General features: G+C 39.1%; 1 long non-coding RNA gene across 3 annotated transcripts in view; it reads left to right on the top strand.

Moving 5' to 3' along the window:
- The window catches only part of LOC106508906, a 369,867-nt gene that overhangs the window by 16,106 nt on the left and 334,282 nt on the right, over positions 1-19,479 (top strand). For all 3 annotated transcript variants that reach the window (XR_002338705.1, XR_002338703.1, XR_002338704.1), the window contains exon 2: positions 14,427-14,523. This is a non-coding gene — a long non-coding RNA (uncharacterized LOC106508906). The remainder of the gene's footprint in view (positions 1-14,426; positions 14,524-19,479) is intronic.

Genomic DNA, 19,479 nt, shown 5'->3' with positions numbered 1-19,479 from the left:
AGTGGAAATGAATAAAACACCCAAATGAGATGGAGAATTTTAAATAATGGAGATGAGAGAGGCTATTAGGGGCTAGAAAGAAAAACTGAGGAATTCTAGGAAAGAGTGTATGTGAAAGCAAATGTAATTATAGTTTATTTCTTGAGCTTTCCAATGACTTAGCAATAGTTAAATTTCCAACTTTTAAAAGTCAACCTGCAGATAATACAAAAGACCTAATCAAGATATAAGAATGCAATGTATTACCAGCAAGTGTAATAGTTGGAGAGCAAAGGAAAGCTGAAGGGAAGGGTAAAAATCTTAATAATGTACTCTGCTAAAGTGAGGAGTCAAAAGGTATCTGTATGTTTGGCCAGTGGAGACCTGCTGTGTAGTGCAGAGAACTCTACCCAATATTCTGTGATAATCTATGTGGGAAAAAAGAATCTGAAAAAGAATGGATGTGTGTATATGTAAACTGAATCACTTTGTTTTACAGCAGAAATTATCACAACCTTGTAAATCAACTGTACTTCAGTAAAACTTTAAATAAAGAAAAAAGAGGAGTTCTCCTCATGGCTCAGTGGTTAACGAATCCAACTAGGAATGATGAGGTTGCGGGTTTGATCCCTGGCCTTGCTCAGTGGGTTAAGGATCTGGCATTGCTGTGAGCTGTGGTGTAGGTCACAGACGCGGCTCGGATCCCACGTTGCTGTGGCTCTGGTGTAGGCCGGTGGCTACAGTTCCTATTAGATCCCTAGCCTGGGAACCTCCACATGCCGTGGGTGTGGCCCTAGAAAAGACAAAAAAAAAAAAAAGAAAAAGAAAAAGAAAAAAGGTATCTATAGATGTGTCAAAAAATCATGTCTGCAAATGTATATACATATATACATACATATATATAAAATGAGGCCGAATAATACATTAGTCTTAGTTGATTTTTGTAAAGTAAATGACTTTTGAAAATATTTTTGTGGCTAGGTTAATGATTATTCTATTTGATGTAAAAGTGTGAAATAGATTCACAAAATTTTAGTTCTGTAGAGGCTGAGAGATGATCTAGTCCAGCCTTCTCACTTTGTAGCTATAGCAACCAAGATCCAAAGAGTTGAACTAACCTGTTCAAATTTGCATAACCACTACTTGTAGGAAGCACAATCCTGGGGCTTGGGTCCTGCCCCAAATTCCTTTGTTTTTCCCTGCCCTGCTGCAGGGCTAGAGTATTGAATGAAGAGCCAATAGGATGCTTAGGGATAAGAAATGAGAAAAGACATTGTGGGAGGCATTACCAGCATCAACCAATACCTCATTCTTGTCTGGAAACAAGAAAAAGGACATTTTTCTCTTTTGTAGCAGGGTCATTGTGACTAGTTTTTCCATTGGGATGAAGCATTTAATTGTTAGCTGTTTCTCTCTCCAATCTCCATGCCAGTGACCAAGGAGGAGTTAATTTCCACCTGGTATGGTTTTGCCGTCATCATTGTGCGTCTCTAAGTGACTGTGTAGAGCAGGCCCTGCTATTGAAATGCATTGGACATGTAATATGTACAAGAAATAAACTTTGTGATATTAAGTCACTGAGACTTCAGGGTTATTTGTTATCATATCATAGATTTTCCTATCTTGATACAAACATTAATACTGCTTTCACTGAAATTGATTTCTAATATTCCACAAAACTGAAATTGGCCTTGAAACAATTCTGCGGTATAATGGTATAGGACATGTATGAACAAGACAAAAATTGCACCTATTTTACTTTATTTTTTATTTTATTCTATTTTTGTTTTTTCTTTAGGGCCACACTTGCTGCATATGGAAGTTCCCAGGCCAGGGGTCGAATGGGAGCTAGAGCTGCTAGCCTATGTGCCACAGCCACAGCAAGGCAGGATCTGAGCTGCAACTGTGCTCTACATCACAGCTCATGGCAACACTGGATCCTTAACCCACTAAGCAAGGTCAGGGATCAAACCTGAATCCTCACGGATACCAGTCGGGTTCGTTAACCACTGAACCATGAACGAAGGGAACTCCCCTATTTTACTTCAAAGTATTCTACATAGAACATTCAAGATAGAAAAGATACGTATGTTTCCAGCGGTCTCCATTAAGTTACTACATAATCTCTAAAATGGATTTCTTGCCCTAAATCTTTGTCCTAAATATAACTTTAAATTTTTAAATGTCTTAATTTAAAAGAACTTCCCTTTAATATGTATATTGCCAATGTCACTTTGTTATCCAATAATACATTTATAATTTTCCATCTTACCACAACATTGATAACTAAAAACTGCTAAAGAAAAATAAAAATAGGAGTTCCCATCGTGGCTCAGTGGTTAACGAATCTGACTAGGAACCATGAGGTTGCGAGTTCAATCCCTGGCCTTGCTCAGTGGGTTAAGGATCCGGCATTGCCGTGAGCTGTGGTGTAGGTTGCAGACACGGCTCGGATCCTGCGTTGCTGTGGCTGTGGAGTAGGCCGGCAGCTACAGCTCCGCATTCGACCCCTAGCCTGGGAACCTCCATATGCCATGGGATCGGCCCTAGAAATAGCAAAAAGACAAAAAAAAAAAAAATAGGTTAAATCCATTGTTATTATGAGATGAAAAGGAGTGTATTTGTTATTTAATACTTTAAATTTCTAAAAAAGCAGTAACAATGTAAAACATTTATAGTTCTATGACTTTCACTTATGTGTACCATATCTTTTTGATCTTATTAGGATTTATAAACTTTAGAATTTTCTATTTTTTCATAGTGTTTGTGTAAATGTTGGCTTTTTAAAATATTAATACCTTGCTCTTAGCACTATTTCTTATTTCAGACCTCTAATCACTCACAGCATGGCTTATGCTAAACTTGTCAAATTAAGGTAGATTTCATTGAGTCATTCCCTTTTCCTTGAGAAGACCTTGAAATCACATGGGAAGAACAATGACTAGAAAACATGGGATGGAACTTGCCAACAAACCAGATTTTGAAGCCATTATTTTACTTTTGGGAATTTTTGTGTCATATATGGTTGAATGCTTTTCATTTACTTTTTATGAGTAAAACATAACCAATAGGCCCGTATATGTCAGACCAAGTGAATAAAAGTAAATTCACAGAGCTACTTTTCATGAATAATTAATGGAGTCTATGATATTAATGTCTCTACACATGAGGAAAATGGGATCTGGCTTAGATTATGTTTGCGAGGGTGTGTGTGTGTGCATGTGCGTGTGCATGTGTGTGTATGTGTGTGTGCCTTTTTCTTCCCTCAGTCATCACAGCACTTTTCTGTCCTATGCTGAATTTGTCTGCCTGCCATCTCTTTTATGTTGTGACCTCCTGGAAAGCCAGCCATCACATCTTTTCTTGTTGTCTAAGCTTTGAGTATAACTGTGGAATTACAGGGGTTAACATAACTTTTTGAATGAATACTAAACATATTTGCCTTATTTACACTTCTCTGCTGTCCAAGAGGTCCTATTTTATCTGCTCCAATTTATTTATAAACAGATATGTTTTTACCCCCAGGGCTTACTTTCTGATGGCTCTTACATATTGCTCCTCCTCATCCCAGACCCTGAGTTCTAGTTCCTGTGCATATGTGTACACTCTTCCTCCCATGACTGCCTCCTCTGTCTCTGTTCACTCTCTGGTTTCCTGCCCATGTCCTCTGCCTGCTGTAGTTACACCAGGGCTTGCTTACTCTGGTTCTTGGGGTATGGTTTGGGTGGCCATGATCTTCAGGGACACTTCATTTCTGCATTTCTCTTCACTTGAAGTTCATGGCCTCTCTCTCTAATCTGCTGTTGTCAGCTTCCTCCTGCTCTCTCATCCTGAGGAGCCTTCCCCCAGTCATGGATTGATGTGTCTTTCTAACCTTTTTCTCCCACCCCTTCCCCATGTATCTCCTGCCATTATCCTTAGTTTCATCTTCAGCTTTGTCCTCATCTATGTCCCTACTTTCATTTATCACCCTTTGGTAGATTCTTCTGCCTAAGGTTTCTCTCTCCATGTCATTGTGCTCTCCTTTGCCACTTGACATTAGCTTCTTCATGGCTTATCCAACCTGGATCTCCAGATTCCAAGGCAGGGTTCTACCTCTACTAGGATAATTTCAGTCTTCCAGGCTGAATCTAAGCCTGGAAATTCAGGCACACAAGAAATATAGCTTTTTGGCTGTCTTCATTCTTGAACTTCATTTCTACATAAAGTTCTCATTTCCTAGGTGGCAGAGCCTAATCTTGGTCAATTCAAGGTTACCTCTTTCCCTCTGTTGCCCCTAAATTCTGGGAGGGGAGGGCAGATATATAGAATGATGGGGAGGGTCTGGTCTTTGGTGTTAACTGTCTGTGTTGCATGGATTGAGTGTTTTTGCTTCTGCTTGACTCAGTAACCAGTCTCAGAGAATTGTTGCCCTGTCAGGCTTTGCTCCAGTGGGAAGTCCTTTCTGCTCATGGTGTGTCCTATTTCACCTGATACCACAGGATGAGCCTGAGGGTGTCTAAACCCCTTTCTGCTTGGACATAACCCACAGTCATGTCTTCCCTATGATCTTTTCATGCACTTAGAGCTTTACCCTCAAAGGACTATAGCCGCTTCTCCTTTCACGTTTCCCAAACCCATCTGTGAATTCCATCATTCCCTCCCATCTCTCCAGACCTAGTTTCCCCTCACCATCCTTCTCTCAGTGTAGGGATCCTTATCTAGCTGAGACTTGGAAAGCCTAGTTCATTCTCTTTAGGACTTTTTTTTTTTTTCTGTCTTTTGTCTTTTTAGGGCCGTACCTGTGGCACAAGGAGGTTTCCAGTCTAGGAGTCCAATTGGAGCTAAAGCTGCTGACCTACGCCAGAGCCACAGCAATGTCAGATCCAAGCCACGTCTGCGACCTAAATATACCACAGCTCATGGCAACGCTGGATCCTTAACCCACTGACTGAGTCCAGGGATCGAACCTGCAACCTCATGGTTCCTAGTTGGAATCGTTTCCACTGCGCCATGACGGGAACTCCTCATTTTCTTTAGGACTTCTCTCCCAGTTCTGTCTTTCTCTCTTGAGTTCTATCAGAACAGCCTTTTGAAATGCAAAGCTCTCTTCTTGGCCTCCTACAGTAACTTTTCTTCCCAGACATAATGAATGCCACAGGGAATTGTTTGGGTAGGGAGATCTGTCAGAGAGGGAAAAAAATTCCAGAAAGGAAAAAATTAGTTAATCTTTTAAATATTTTGTTTATCACTCTAGCCTTCCTTTCTTTGATCACAATTGCCTTTCCTTTCCCGCCTCTGCTCCCACAGCCACCCCCATGCCCTTGCTCCTGGTTCTTGGCCTCTAGAGGGAAGTATAGCCACTCACCCTTCTAACTGCACTGAGAGCCTCCGCCCCCAAGGCTACACTGAATTCCCCAGCCTTCCAGGCTTCAAGGAGTCAGCTCCCTTAAGGCTGGGATAAGGCTGGGATAGGAATCAGCCCTGTTCCAATTGTGGCTTCAGCTCTTACTAGGTGTGATATGGTGATGGTGGGCTTGGCCCCTAATTCTCTCTTATCATATAATTTCCTCATCTGTAAAATAGCAGTAGTAATATTTCTTTCATAGCATTATTGTGAAAATGAAACATTAAATGTATGAAAATGTACTTTATAAATGGCAAATACTTATAGGAGTTATTCTTTTCCTATCTCCTTGGCTTTTTGTACCTTCTTGATGCCCTTACCCCTGATTCTGAACCTTAGAATATAAATAATCAAAGCCAGTCAGTTATTGAAAACTTCTGATATTTTCCTGAAACAGATTCAAGAATCAAAGCCTTGATTCAGCTTCTGTTCTTTACTCTCAATCCTGAGCTGGTAAGCATTTGAATGAGCAGGATTGGGATGCTGGGTCTGTCCAAAGTTCAGATCATTACTTTTCAATGTTTTTTGTCTTCTCCCAATATCCAGCATATCTCCCCTGCAATTTAGCTAGATATTCATCTATTTTAACTCTCAGCTTCCTTTCCATTCCCAATTAATAACAAACTCTACATAGCACCTGGCACATGGTAGGTGCATACATCTCATTTGTGCATAAACGTGTTATTGTTCATTTTCTTGATTATCCACCTCCTTTTCTGAACTATCCTGTTCCTTTCTTTCCAACTGCTAACTGTAGGTAACGCTTAGGGATCTTTCTGGCACTTTGATCTTATTCCCATCTTTGCTCTAGTAGCAGGTATCTCCTGGGTTTACATCTTTAAGGTTAGGTAAGTCTTTCTCTTGAGTCCTCTGATGTGTATTTCCAACTCTGTACTGAGCATCTTGGATGGCCTGCCAACAACTCACCTTTAATATATTCCAAATTGAAGACATGATATTTTCCAGCTCCTCTTCCAACCAAGTTGTCTCTCCATTGAATTGGATCACTATGGTGTTTGTGTCATAGACCTGTTTGGTTAGATGGAAATAAGATGATTTTAAACTGCTTAGCACAATGCCCAACCATTGTATGTGCTCAATATATGTTTACTATTACTGTTATTTTGTAAATGAGTTGAGGAGACCCTAAACACCTAGATTTGTAAGGTTAAAATTTATTGCTTATAATTTACCTTTCATGATGATTCTTTAAAAACTAATTGTTAACAATAACAGTTATTACTATTTAGAGTGTTTCTATTTAAGGAAAAAAAAAGAAAGAAAAGAATATTTAAGCTAAAGCACAAACTACAACAAATATGCACCTTTTTTTTTTCTAAAGTTCACTGGTGAAAATTCAGATCTCTGCCTTAAGCAAGGCAGATTCTGTTGATTGATACCCTAGATGAAAGGTAAAAAAAAAAAAAAGTCATTGAGGCATTCAGGAGTATCTGAAAGTGTAGAAGATAAAAGGGATTTTCTTAGGTAGCATCAGTGTTCACTGACAATTAAAACTGGTTGATACCCTGGGGTTAAATAAATGTAGACTATAAATGGAGAGATACTAAAAAAAATCATAAGATGACTTTGGAAATAACAAAGATCTCAAAGTTTTTAGATAACTCTTGGTTTGTAAACGATCGCCTCTATTTGGTCGTCTGTTCTAAATACCAGACCTATCCATCTGTCTATTTTAAACTGGAAGTTTAAAGGCTAAGTGGTATTGAATTCAGTCAGCATAATCATTATAATTATTTACTTATTCTAGCCTTGGCAGTTCAATGCATTTGGTACCAAAAAAAAAAAAAAAAAATCTAAAACCACCTCTTCAGTCACTATATACCAAATTAAATCTAGGATAGGGCAAAATTGCCAACATTCATCTGAGTTTTTAAAATAAAAATTAGAAAGGGGGAAGTTAGAGCATTCTTCAAATCTTTCATTTGAGCTGTGAATCTTGATCTTAAGATCGCAGAGTGCAGAGAGCATTCTCCAGTGCTACCATCAAGGTCTCTCTTCTCAGTCAATTTTATTTATGTAGAATCTTTCATCAGAAGATCACAAAGAGCTGTCTAACCAGCTATAAAGAGACATAAATCAAAAAGAAAACGAAATGCTCAAACAATAAAATTATACATTAGAGGCCCATTTAAAGTAGAGCATTTTAAGATGAGAGAAAGTCTTGGCTGGCGTATACAGAGCATAAGTTATAATGGGAAGCTATTTTATAATTTGGTGAAAAATGAAAAAGGCCCACTTCTAAAAGAAGAGAGCCTATTATTAGGGGTGATCACTTGCATACCAGTGCTGTGATGCAGGGTGAAGAGCAGAGTGACGTGAAGTGGAATTGACAAAGTCTGGAGGCACTCTTCTTGCTTTAGTGAGGAAAGAAAAAAGTTTTAATTCCGTAAATGGGCATTGTGCCCAAGTCTCATGCTCTTTAGCATGACTATTGCTGATTTCTAGCGTGCCTTTCTCAGAAGGCACTATGCTGAAGTCCCACAGTTCATATCTGATATTCATATCATATTTATGATATATGCCCTCCATACAGGGGTCTCCAGGAAGCCGAGGTGATCCTTCAATCTCTGTTGTCATCTTTACTTGCTTCTTCAGCACAGATTAATTCAGTGTCCCCACATCTCAGGATTTCCAATTTATGGTAGGAAAATATTCATTTTAATGTCCCCAAGCATAGGGAAAAATGTAAGAATCTTGTAATACTCTGGCTTTAACAAAACCCGGCAGAAGTGCTTTGAAGCTTGCGTATCTAGAGAAGCTCACAAAATTTGAACCATTAGTCTTTTGTTTTATTGGCCTTAAAATAAATATCAAGAAAATGTTCTTTGGCATAAAGTTTATAACATTCAGATTAAAGCCTACATATTGATTTTCAGAATTTCAAATATCTTTTAAGTTTCCAGTCTTTTGTTCAAACCTGACTCTTGAGATAGTTTATCTTATGGCTTGAGGATTATGCCTGATGACTTGTGGTAAGAAAATTTACACAAAGTGTGATATTTATACCTTTGTTAACATTCATCTTCATGTTCAAAGTGATGTACACTCTGCACAATATATGTTCAATGAAAATGATAATGGCAGTAGATATGGAATTTTAGCCCTTCATTTATGACCTAAGGGATATGTGCCTTACTGTTTGTGTACTTCCCAGAAATTAAGGATTGCCAAGTAGGGGACTAAGGAAGGAGTCCTTATGCAAAGGAAGAAGAAAGAGGAGGAGCAAAGAAGGAAACAACATGGGCATCAAATCATCTCTCCCACAGCAGACGGCCCCTCTGATTTAGTGACATTTGCACTAAGATCCAAGAGAAGGTGGAGCAAGCCATGTAAGGGAGGGAAAAAAGAGCTCTCTGAGTGAGAACAGGGTGTGAAAAGGAAGGAAAAAGATTCAAATATTCAAGGAGCTGAAGAAAGATCCAGCAAACCTGAATTCAGTCAAGCCTGGGGAGAGTTTGGTAAAAATGAGGATTCGTGTGCCATGTATTAGCCGATGGTTGCAAATGGAAGGTGTGATGGCCATCCTAAAAGAAAGGAATTTATTGTAACATACCAGAGCGCATCCATTATCGCTAGGAAACATGGAGAAATAGGCTTGGAAACTGAGCTGGAACCAAGGCAGGGTAAAAGGAGAAACTGTCTTGGGAGTTCCTGTTGTGTCTCAGTGGGTTATAAACCCGACTAGTATCCATGAGGGTGTGGGTTCTGTCTGGCATTGCCCTGAGCTGCAGTGTAGGTCACAGATGTGGTTTGGATCCCCAGTTGCTTTGGCTGTGGTGTAGGCTGGCAGCTGCAGCTCCAATTTGACCCCTAGCCTGGGAACTTCCATATGCCATGGGTGCAGCCCTAAAAAAAAATGAAAAAAAAAAAAAAAAAAAGACGCTGAGCTAAAGCTCATTGACTTTCTGGAGTCAACCCACAGACAGTTATCGCTGCTAACTGATGCCAATAAGGAAGAATGTCTCACCCATCTCTATAGTGTTGTGGCCTTTCTCAGGATTGAGAATCCCACCTGGAGGGGCCCACCTGGCCAAACATACATCATGGCTGTGTGCTCTGTGTGCTAGCTGGGTAGTGGGAAGGAGTGCTCAGACCCTTGGCTTCAGGAAGACTCACAAAAGGGGGAATCTCCCTCCATGTAGGAAGGGGACTTAGTGGCTGGGTAGTCCAATGGGCACTCACTCACAGGAAGGAATTTAGGTTTTATTTAGGTGCAGTGGGAGGCCAAGAGCAATTCTTGGCAGGGAGCTGGCATAGGTCTGTGTTTTATATTATGATCTCTTCAGTTGCTGTTCTTGACCGTGTTCTCCAGTCTTTGGCATAAATAAGAAAAATATCAACCTAGATAGTTTAAATATAATGTCTATAATAGGATAGTCATTTCTTTCATATGGTAACTAGAAGTTAAAACTCGATCAGCTATGGTATAAATGCTTTGAATATTTTTGCCCTTCCCTTTTACTTGACCCTAGCTTCTCATCCTTTAAAGTTGGAATGAGGAAGGTGTGGTTCTGACCTCCATTTTGGCTCTGGAGGACTAAAGCAGATCAAAGAACAAAATAGGGACTATATAAAGCACTGAAGCCCATGTGGAAAACTTGGTAATGTTTCAGTAAAACTCTGAAATTAAACTGGACAGATTTTTTTTTTTTAAACCAAGAATACAAAACACAAACAAAGCATTTGGCCCTGGGATGCTAGAATGTTAAAAATTTCTGTTCTTTTCATTGTACCTTCTTTGAAAGCAATTTTGGAAAAGTAGAAATAATTTAAAATACCCCCTCCCCTTTTTTGGTAGCATCACAGATTTTCAAATCACCAGAAGACATGATACAGTTCTGAGTGGACATCTACCAGAAAGGAAAATTCCAGTCCGGAAAGGACTAAAACTTGCTGCTCATTAATTTCTCAAAGTGAACAATGAGGACATCATTTGGAAGGGGGAAAGTCTCCAGTTTTCTTTGATAGTTAGTGTCATAGTAGTAAGATTCAAGTAGCTAATATATTTTAAAAGTACTGAATAAGTAACCCTGACATAGTCTAATGAATTTGCTAAATGATTAATAATTCATAAAACAGTCTTTGTAACAAAAAAAAGAGAAAATTCCCCTGAATTTACACTTGAGATAAAAATAAATGGGAGGCACTTAATAAGATTAACACTTGCCAGAAAGGTAAGTTGAGTTATAGTGTGACACGTACCCTATCTTAACGCGCGCGCACACACACACACACACACACACACGATTCATACAACAAATTAGAGGTAGGTACTTATCTGATCAATTTGTCAATTGCCCTTCAGACTCTAGTTTTTAGAACCAGTTATATTCCCATTTAGGAAAAAGTGGAAAGAAAGAGAAAGACAAAATATTTGTTGAATATCTTCTTGGTGCTAGGCAATGTGTTTTTAAAATTTAATTCTTGTGATAGCCTTCCAAGCAGTAATTGTATTTGATAGGTGAGGAAATTAAGAGCTCACTGAAGTTAAGGAGTTTTAACAATATCACAGAGCTAGAATGACTGCAGAGCCAAGATTGAAAACTATGTTTGACTAACTTCCCTATTGGTGTTCTTTCTGCTACAACATTCAGCCTCCTAGAATTTATAAAATTTAGCTGCTGTAATTTAAGGCTAGAATATGTGCTTGTATTAGGTCAAATCATATGAAATTACACTAGATTGTTTTGACATATAAAATGATAATTTATATGTTTTCATTGAAATTATAAAAATCTGCAAATGATAATAGATACTCCATTGTAAATATTGGTGAGATTAATTTTGCCTTCAATTGTTGTCTGATGATAACCTGATATCCATGCAAATAACAACAGTGTGTAAAAATACTAGGAAGGTTTTGTGCAAATGAGAATGTAAAAAAAGTGACAGTAAAAAGTCAAAGAAAAACAAGAATTTAAAAAACCAAAAGAGAGCAGAAAAATTAAATCTCTCTGATTTTCCCACAATAACCCATCATTATTATATGCATAGAGTGCACTTGTGTGAAATTGGCAACTAAATTTCACTCAGATACAAAATATCAAACCCATTAGGTGCTTAAAATTATTATTTTTAAACACATTTTGTTGGAACTACAAAGGTTGAAAACAAAAACTATGATACATTTTTTAAGGTGGGAATGATTGAAAATTTTAATATAAAAGTACTAGATGATAAATTGTTTAAGTACATTAACTTTTCTGATCAGGTGCATTAACAGTGGCAGCTTTGGGTAAATCATTCATCATAACAGGAATGCACAGTATAAAAATTGAGACAACTCAAATTTTAAAATGAGTATTTTCATACATCCTAAAATCTTTGAGCTTATGAACTGTATGAGTTATTGGTATTAGAAAATTAATATAATGGAGAAGAAATGGTTTGATTTGTATATAAACTGACTCTGAAGGTATATGCTTTGATTGTGAATCTCAGTGATTCTAAGTGAGATATATTGATATGTGATTCATTGGGCATTCAATTTTGGAAGTGCTCAGAGCAGATCATTATATTAATTATTTAAAAAATTAATTTATCTGAAGCTTATTCCATGCATGCTGTGTGTCATAAGGGATTCAGAGAAATACAGGCATCTCAAGGAAATTTCAAGCTACTCAATCAAGAAAATGGGAATCCCCTTTTTCCTTAAGGGCACTGGACTTACAGCTGAGTTAGGAAAACAGAGCAACTATTAGAGGCATTTTCTTGGCACATTGTAAGAGCTTAGGAAATGATGGTTCTTCCTATTATTATATAATCATTGTAATCTAAGTACAAATCCCTTTTGGTGTTTGAACTCCAGCAAGAGTCTCAACCTCACTTTCTCCTAAATTAAGTCCCACTATGACCAGGAGGAACTAGCATTTAAATTGTAAAGTGTAAAATACAAAGCATTGTGATAGTTGCTTTTAGCAAAAGATGTTTTTGTATCATGGACTTGTACTAAGTAATACATTAATCACCTATTTTGTTGTGGGATGACTTGATGGAGGGCTAATTTCAGATCACCTGAAACAACTCAGGGATTGATTTGAACCAGTGCTGGAGTGACTCTAGAATAGCTGGTAAAGTTCTTTATTTTTTACTGTAACACCTATCTTAACAGTATTCACAATTTGTGTATCTGCTTTTTTTTTTTTTTTTTTGTATTTTTAGGGCTGCACTCACGGCATATGGAAGTTCCCAGACTAGGGGTCGAATTGGAGTTGTTATTTATTTATTTATTTATTTTTTAATGTTTGATATCTGGGTAGCTAGAGAGCCACTGCCTGATTTTGTCTCCTGTCAGGGCCAGGGCTGTGGAGGACGGGGCTCTGAACATGAGCAGGGAGGCTCCAGTTAGCTCACAGTTTCGAAGGCCAGACAGTTACACTGGTCCAGTCTCAGTAGAGTGAGCATGGAGTATTTACATGAGAACCACAGCCTGGCTCTGGGTGAAGTGCTACTTTGGGGATGGAAACGTGTGCCTCCCATGAGTCTCCCTTTGTCAGACACAGTCTGTCAGTCCCAGTTCAGGAACCACTGGTTGAAATGTTCAAGTCAGTGCTTAAGAAATTTGGGCATTGCCTGTCTTCTCTCTTCCACTGTGATCCTCTGCCTTGTGAAAAATTTCAGCAACCTGGGTCAGAATTTAATGGCCTCAGTGTGGTGGAAAATTGCGTTGAGTATATCCTTGCTTGTTCTCTTTCAACTTCAGTAGAATAAGATCTCCTTTGTTCCATCATATAGTCTCTAGGACTTTTTGAGGGAGTGCTTTCCTGTGTTGTCACATCATGGCACATAGAATAATGATGATATTTATACAAAATTTTGGGGTGAAGTATGGAGACTCTACCCAGCTGTTCTGAGGACTGAGAGGGTCTATATCCTCCATATGTCCATTTATAGCTTGGAGGCTTGTTTTAGGGGAACAGTGTCCCTTACACACTGAACAGTGGTGTACCTTGGCTTGTCATTTTGATGGCAAGTATACACTGTGTGCCAAACCCTCTTCTAGGCACTGCATTGGTATTAATCCATTGAGTGCCTACACAATACATGAGGTAGATAATGTTGTTATTCCCATAATATCTGAGAGGACATGGAGGCATATGAAGACTAAGAAATTGGCCAGAGATCACATAGACCTGTCATAGTAAGTGACAGAGCCCTGTGCAGTCTAGCTCCAGAGCTGTCTCTTCACCACTCCATTATATGGCCCAAGGAAAGGACTTGCAAGAAGTGTGAACTGAGCCAATAACCTCTATAATGTGGGCACCAAATCTTTAGAGTCCCTAGTGCTTTAAGAAGATTTTTGGCAGCAGAAAAATCCTACCCACAGCAGGCATTGGACCTAGGCCGGGGTTGGGATCTGGAAAAGATAAATTCTTCCAACACAAAGTCATAACTGACTTTAGCCCATGGGAATGTAAAAACTGAACCCCTTGATTTTTGAACATAAACCCAGTAATCTTTAGGAGGAGGTAGGATTTTGTGCAGGAACCAAGTCTATACTTTTACATGGTGGTTTCTATCTCCAGATAGAAAGGAGTTCTCAGGTGGTCAGGATCCAGAAAGAGTCAGGATAAAAGGGTCTTTGACCGTAGAGAGAGATGGTTCTATTCCTGGTGGGACAGAGGCTTAAATTGCCCTTGACAGCCCAACAGATGGGTGAAGAGAGGGTGTGACAGGAATCCCCAGTGAGGGGCAGGGATGGGATCTGAGAGGTGGAATGATTATGCTGAGTCCTGGGGGCACTTTTCAGTGTGGTATACAACTTCAGTTTAGTCTCAGAGGGCCCAGGCAGACTCTTTTTGCACAATTCCCTAAGACAGAAACAATCAACCTGGAATCTAAGGCTCTCCCTCCCTCCTCCCCAACCCAGAAATCATCCAGCTGGAGGACCCCATTGCTTCATGCTGATAAGGATAAGGAAATGAGAGGGAGGACAGCTTAGGGTTGATAAGAGATACTATCAACAGTTGAGAACTCAAAGGGAGTTAATTAGTGTCTAAATTGCTTCAGTCTTAAATTAGCTCTGGTTTTTTTTTTCCAGGAACAATTTCTCTTGAGGGTCATGAGGTGATTGTGGGAGAGATTAAACTAATGTACGGATCACCGAAACCTTCTTCCTCCTGGGCACACACCTAGAGGTAAGCTGTGCTTCAAGAGGCAACACCACATGACTTGAGGGCTGGATGGTGGGCTGTGGGAAGGAGTGGGCTCCGCCCCTTCAAGCCAGGTTCTTAAACATTGCCCTCACATCTTCCTTGGACCCTATTCTCTCCCTTCCTTGATCTGGACTAGAGAAGACCCACCAGAGGACTGGGGGGACTGCAGTCACAGATGGAAGGTGCCTGGGTGTTGAATTACCATGAGGAAGAAACCCATGCCACTGAGTAGAACAACCAGTTGAACTTTGTGAGGGCAAGAAGTTAACAAAATTGTTGTTAAGTGGTTTAACAAGAATTTAACCACTGAGATGTCAGTGTTTGCCTGTTACAGCTGTTGGTATAGTCTAACTCAGTGTTGGTAATCACGGAAACAACCAACCTATACATATACTGCTTCTCTGGCCAAATACATTTGCGTTATGTTAACTCGCTTAACACACAAAACAACATATGAGGTAGGTGTTCTTATTATCCTTATTTAAAGATGAGGCACAGTGAATTAACTGGCTCAGGATCACATACCTTGTGTGTAAATGTAATTTACACAACATTTGAACCTAGGCAGTATAGATTCAGAGACTAGAGTCCACTACCTTAGCATCTTTAAAGGGTGCCTTCTGATGGAAGATTCATTTAAAAGACAAAGTATGTTCCATTTAATCAAGAAAACATGATAAGGTTTTTGGTACATGCATGAGTTTCCTGATTGCCATGGGTCTTTAAGCCCTGAGCACATATAAGTGAAAGGAGGAACTGGCCCAGGGAAGGGAAGGAGGGTCACTGGATGGTTAAGAAACAACAGGAATTATAGTCTGAGCTTCTGGAGCTCAGAGCTGGGGGTGTGGGACAGAGTGAGGGGTGCCCAGGGACCCCAAATGGAGCCCATTGGAGATGGAAGGCTTGTACATAGAAGGTCACCACAGTCCCAGGCTGACTCCTCAGAGACTGTCCAGAAGACCAAGGTTCAGAGGGGAGCAAGGACAGGTGTGGGCATTCCTTTTATCTAGTTGCTCTGTGTCCCTACTGATTCCTGACCTCAAAAGTGTGCATGTGTGTCAGTCCTGGTTTGCGGGGACCTAGGACCACAGCTCGCCAGGACCATTTCTGTAAAACCCAAGGGGGAAAAGAAAGATTGTCCTTCCCCTTTCCTTTTTGGCAACTGTTAAGCAGATAGTGACATCAGGATTTCTCCCAGTATTGGTTCCTCATTCCAAGAGGATGACATAGAACTGTTGCTCCTAAGGAATGAATGCTTTGCAGGAGCTTCCCAGAGCATCCGCCAATGCTTGAAAGTGGAAGTCCTGCTTTTTATGCTGTTCCATCAGAACCAGCTTGCTGGACTCAGAGGAATTCTCAGAGGTTTTGATGAGGGGTGTCTGGATGTTACTGAATAAGTGGGTTGTTCGAAAGGCTTACTTCTTTCACTGACATGGAAAAAAAAATCCAGTCTGGTAGTGAATGTACAGGCTCTGCAAAACTAAAGATGCAATAATTTCACTTTGTTCCTTTTGATGTCTGTGCCCTGGAATAACTTTATGGTATTTATTAGTCAGTTTATCCTGAGATCCTGCTACTAAAGTGCTACTGGCTCAGTAGAACTTGGGTAGATGCTGTCCGTTGAGGAGAGTGGTAGCTCCAAAAATCTCAACATCGGGTCTCTTACTATCTATTAATTTGGTGAGGAAGACATGTATACGACCCACAAAATGAAAGGAATAACAGGAAAATGAGGGTGGGGAAAATGTTGAGCGTGAGTTGTGTTAACATACTCTTTGGCTGTTCAAAACTGGTAATTAGAGTGTGTATGGGTGGGGAGGGGTTGGAGAGATATTGGGGATGGGGGCGATGAGTCATATTTAAACCCTACCCAGCAGCAGTCAGTGGATCTGGTAACCTGGAACCAAGTAAATTTGAGTTAACTTTGGCAAGATCAGTTTCCTGTAGGAAATTCCTGTGCGGGTTCTTGTATCAGTCCTCTAAATAAGGAATTTTCGCTTTGCTTTCCCTTCCGATCAAGTCTGAGTGGAGTTTTCTGATTGACAGCAAGCTCCATAGGCAGACACTCTGTTTTGGGAAGGAACACTGGGTAAGATATATACTTTTTGACATTTCAAGGAGGCCTCTGTGTGAGTTATTGCTGAGTGCTCCATGGCTGCTAGGTTTGTTTACACCCTCCCTGTACCACCAGTGTCAAATTCATGGTTTGTAAAGCTCTTTGGGATAATTTGTACATGAAAGATTCCACATAAAATCTGTGTTTATTCCTTTTCGTATTATGCCTTTGGAGCCTGACACATAAGGGTGCTTTTATATGCTGCATGCAGGAAATTAAGCACTCAATGCCTATTAACACCGCTAGAAGCAGAGCTCCTGGTGTTCTATCTAGGGGCAGTGGAGAGGGGCTTACAGGTAAGCAAGTAAATTGAAACAAAGACAGGGCAGAACTCAGGTATTTATTCAGCTGTTGAAAGTTTTATGGGCAACTCGGCTACCAGTAATGTGAGTTATTTCACTGAGAATTTGCTAGAGAAATGGAGCTTAAACTACCCCCTGCATTTTATTTGCTGTGTTTTATATATGTATATGTATATATATATATATATAGATATGTACACGTGGTGTATTTGTGTCTGTGTGTGCTTATGTAATAATAATAAAATGTCTATGGTTAGCCTCTTGTTATCTGGAAATTTCCAGTAATTGACATAATTGTGGTTCCTTGAGGAAATAACACTGTTCATCTCTTTCATAAGCCTGAGACAATGCAAAATCCTTAAGTTGCATCTTATAGAGTCTTGATCCTTATTGCTTTTGAATTTCTTGAGCAGAGAATTTCTGTGACATGTATGGCGACTTCCTAAACAATGATTAAGATGCTGATCACTTGGTAGATGAATAAGTGAATGAACTGAAGTGACCTTAAAATCTACATCAAAAATATTTCACATTTAGATTATGTTGGATGAAGGAGTTTACACAAAGAAAAGGCACACAAACACATATCTCATGATTTGAACTGGTTTTTAAAGATATTCAAATTAATACATTATTCTTGCTTTTGTATATAATGTATTGTCTATTACTTTGTGTAATATGATCTATGTTTTTCATATGCGTATATATGACTGTTTTGTGGCTCATTTGTGACACTTGGCGAATCGAAGCGATGTTGATTGAAGCTGACAAAATGATGGTAGTCTTTCTTATTTGTAATCTAATTGTTAAAAAAATCCTTTGGTTTTAATAAAAAAGGATAGTATAGCAGCCAGATGGTGTCAGTAGATGATGGACAGAAACCAAGAGTGATTTAAAAGTTCTCATGTATGTGTTGTGAGCCCACAAAAAGTCCTTTCAGGCACATGGAAACCACAGTGGTGAATACAGAGGTGTGTGTACAGTGAGAGGTTCCTTTTTCTCAGTGATTTTAAGGTAATATATGCTGATTTTTCCATGTGGGTTGGAGTGAGGTCACTATATTATTGATGTTATAATCACAATACTTGTATGACTCTGGGCAGTCACTTAACTTTGTAAAAATTTGTTAGCTCATCTGTAAAATGAGAATAATAATAGAAGCAACATCATTTTGTCTCTGGATCAGAGAAGATGATCCATGGAAAGACTTTAGCAGGGTACCAGCACATAGGAATTTAAAAATATGTGTTACTAATAAAGATATTTTAAAATTTATTGATAGGTTTACACTCTATTTTTAAAAGGGGATTTAAATTGAGGAAATAAAAATCAAAGGTAAAGCAGGGATTCAATATTAATTTTATTTATATCTAACGAAGTTTCTTCAGAGCAAAATATCTGAAAAGAAAACAGCAGTCATTTAAGAACAAGAGTTGTCAATGTTTCAAAAATTCAATTCAAATGTCTTAAAAAGTTGAATCTTAAAATGTGAACCACTTAATACATCTTTAAAAAGTCAATTTCTATATTTTGAAGATAGGTTCAGTTTCATAGTTCTTTCTCGCCAGCAACACATGTAAAATATAGAGTTTTCATTTTTTTTCTATCAGACTGAATTGCTATCAGATTTTTGTAAACCATTCACTCTGGAAGAATGCTTTGTTCTGGAAAAGGCAAGTGCTGGGAAATACTCAGCAAGGCCGCATAGCTTATTCTTTGAAAACTAGCACTTGATAAGGGTGTTAACTCAACATGTAATTCCACTTAGTAAAGGGATCATTGAACAGAATGGATGCAATGATTAAACTGCAATTACACACTGTAGCTATAATTATTTTGCAGAGGAAAGGTACATATAACAAATAAAGGAAATGTTTAAACATAGGCATAGAAAGAAAAATCCATTATTTAAGATGAGAAAGGGTAAATACATGTGCAAATCAATGGAAATGAAAGCAGTTTGGAAATGCTTTTTTTTGTTTTTTTTTGACTTTTTGCTATTTCTTGGGCCGCTCCCACGGCATATGGAGGTTCCCAGGCTAGGGGTCTAATCGGAGCTGTAGCCACAGGCCTACGCCAGAGCCACAGCAACGCGGGATCCAAGCCACGTCTGCGACCTACACCACAGCTCACGGCAACGCTGGATCGTTAACCCACTGAGCAAGGGCAGGGACGGAACCCGCAACCTCATGGTTCCTAGTTGGATTCGTTAACCACTGCGCTACGACGGGAACTCCTGGAAATGTTTAAATTGAAATAATTAGAAGAATAGAGAGTATTAGTTATGGCTCACCAATCACAGCAAAACTCTTCAACAAAATTTTTTATAATGCAAAAAATTGAGAAACTGGAAGGGACAAATATTTTTGAATGAATAATCAATGAACCTAGAGGCTAGGCTGGCTGTAGGGCCTGTGGTGTGACGGAAAGGTAGAGGTACCAACTCTGGGAACACAGTCCAGAGGTGATACCAGAAGTCGGGAAGGTACGATATGAAATAGCAGGGAGTAGGTCTTTGGG

This window comes from Sus scrofa, chromosome 1 (genome assembly GCF_000003025.6).
Source record: "Sus scrofa isolate TJ Tabasco breed Duroc chromosome 1, Sscrofa11.1, whole genome shotgun sequence".
NCBI classification, from domain to species: Eukaryota; Metazoa; Chordata; class Mammalia; order Artiodactyla; family Suidae; genus Sus; species Sus scrofa.
Note: the sequence above shows the minus strand (reverse complement) of the source record. Positions and strands in the feature narration are given on the sequence as shown.